Genomic DNA, 2,838 nt, shown 5'->3' with positions numbered 1-2,838 from the left:
ACATATTTCCGTGTATATTGTATGTATATATATATATGTATATATAAATATATATATATATATATATATATATGTATATATAAATATATATATAAATATATATATACACACACACACATATGTGTATATATATATATATATATATATATATATATATGTAGATATGTGTGTATATATATATATATATATATATACACATATATATGTGTATATATTTATATATATATTATATACATTATATATATACATATGTGTGTATATAATATATATATATATATATATATATATATATATATACATTACCAAAATATATGTATGTGTATATATGTATATACAGCATGTGTATATATATTTAAACTTGTGTGTATATATAGTGTACACAAAGGTTGAAATGTGAGCGACAAAATTGCTTAGTACACTCTATTAACTATTTAAATAATTCAGTAAATCTGTGAAAAACGCTTAGTAATTCATATGTAGTGTTTTAAAACAAAGTGCAGAAATAAACACATAAAGTGCCACGTGAATAATTTAACCTCAATAAATAATATATGCAAGTGAATAAATACGTGTTTAAAATAATAGGAATATATCTAAATATTAAAAAATTTATTTAATTCATAAATATGACACCTACAATCATGAAAAGTACATAAAAACATAGCAATAAATGATATACATAGGATAAAAAGGAGGAATAAACTGAAAAAAGCTTATCTTTTAGATAAAAAAGAAATTGAAGAGTTCATGGATGTATGATCAGCCTTCCAACGCGTTTCGTCAATCTATGACTTCATCAAGGGGATACCTAGCTGTTAATGCCCTCCGGCTTATAAACCCCACTAATAGGGACAATTGACACTCATTATGACATCACTTCCTGTCAGTAATTTTTTTTTTTTTTAAATCTTCCTTATTACTGATATATTACAGTGAATCTATATATTCTGCAGTCACGTTATGTCCATCAGTCCTAAAAGCATGTAATTTAGTAGTTTTATAAAATATAAATTGAATAACAAACTGCGGGCTGTCATCACTTCCGCCCAAAAGTCAGGCCAGTTTTGTCTTGGAAGTCCGGCCACTTCCACCCTGATGCTCAGTCTTGTGATCCCGTCATCACCAAACACGCGACTCATTGCGTCGTGCTTACAGTGCTGTATAGGTACGCACTTCCACCCTGGGTTTCGATCTGGTAGCTGCGTCATCAAAGTGCGACTCATCCAGTCGCGCTAATAGTGCTTGTCGAGGTGCATGCTTCCGCTCCCAGGATACGGTACTTCCGCTTATCCTTTTGCTCCTGCGCATGCGTAGTGCCTCCTGGCGGCGGCCATCTTTATGGATCCTATTCACCTCAGGATATCTTGTAACCGCGGCCATCTTTCTGGATACTTCTTAACCAGCCGCCATATTTAAAACTCCGGCACTCCTATATTAACCTGTGCAACTCTGGGCAAAACCTTAGGGAATGAATATTCAATTAATTCCAGCTATAAAAAGAAGAAGAAGGGGGAAGGATTAGAATATTTATAAAATAATCATCCTAATAAGGGAAAGACCTATATTGTCTTTCACCTATATAAACCCATAGAAACATAGATTTACATAGCTGATCAAAAACTTTATATAACTAGTCACAACTACTCAGAAAAGCATGTATGTATGCCTATATATAAACATATATCAGGATAATCCACAATTATATAGCTAATTGTTCCAAAAGATTATTTTCAACATATTATACTAAAGGAAAAGGAAAAAGAAAAAAGACAAAAGAAGAGAAAAATAAAATAAAAAAAGGGGGGGGGGATGTTGTTAAAAAAACACATGGTTTCAGAGAAGGGGATAGCAAATAAAGCAAATATCCTAAATCCACAAAACCTAATAGTGTATTTTATAATAAATACATATGTATAAAAATATCTATTAAAAAAAAAAAAAAAATTTTTTTATAAAAAATTCTTTTAGAAAATTTTTTGGCACATATATGTATATAAATTTCTTGAGAACTGTATTAAAAGAATCAGGAAAAGCTTTAAAAAATCAATAAAATATTGATAAAATATTAATTTCTTCACTCAAAAATTTATAATCCAGGCTTTAAAGTAGAATGGCTGTTCTTATTGAAAAGTCTCGATTCCAACATTATTTGCTTTGATCTTAGGAGATGCTTATTATTGAGAAGTCTCTGTTCCAACATAATTTGCCTTGATCTTGGGAAATGCTTCTTATTTCATATCTTTCTTCCGATTTTTTACTCCGATTTTACCATGGGATTCCAGGGATTATGCTTAACTGTGCACTTTGCTTACAACTACAGTACCCGGTATTCCCTGGAGTTCCCCCATCCAAGTACTGACCGGGCCCATTTCAACTTAACTTCCAAGAGCAGACGAGATTGGGTGTTTGAAAAATGGTTTGACTGTAGGAAATAGCTTCTACAGTAGCATATCCCATATCATATGGACATTAAGTCGGATTCATCAATCTTCTTATATAAAAGGTGCGATTTCATAATTATCATTGAATCCGAGTGGTGCCAGTGTTCTTAACTCAAAAATCCAATACATCTCCCTTTTAGATAACTTTTTTGCTAGATCTCCTCCTCTCTCTCCCAAGAGCACCTGTTCAATGGGTTTAAAAGTAAGGTCCTCTGGATTAGAGTTGTGATGAAGAAGAAAATGTTTCGACACAGCATGACCCTCCAGTTTATTCCGGATATTCCTTATATGTTCTTGAATGCGTAGTTTAAGGGTTCTTTTCATCTTCCCAATGTATTTTGTGCCACAAGTGCACTCCAAAAGATAAATGATAGAGGTAGAGTTACAATTCATATGT

The 2,838-nt window shown here is 31.6% G+C and overlaps 1 pseudogene; it reads right to left on the bottom strand.

Annotated features, from left to right (window-relative positions):
* Positions 1-2,311: 2,311 nt before the first annotated feature.
* LOC148519983 (5S ribosomal RNA) lies at positions 2,312-2,430 on the bottom strand (annotated as a pseudogene).
* Positions 2,431-2,838: the final 408 nt, after the last annotated feature.

This window comes from Taudactylus pleione, unplaced genomic scaffold, assembly GCF_031769625.1.
Source record: "Taudactylus pleione unplaced genomic scaffold, aTauple2 ptg000179l, whole genome shotgun sequence".
NCBI lineage: Eukaryota > Metazoa > Chordata > Amphibia > Anura > Myobatrachidae > Taudactylus > Taudactylus pleione.
The sequence above is the reverse complement of the archived record's forward strand: the minus strand, read 5'-3'. Positions and strand labels throughout refer to the sequence as shown.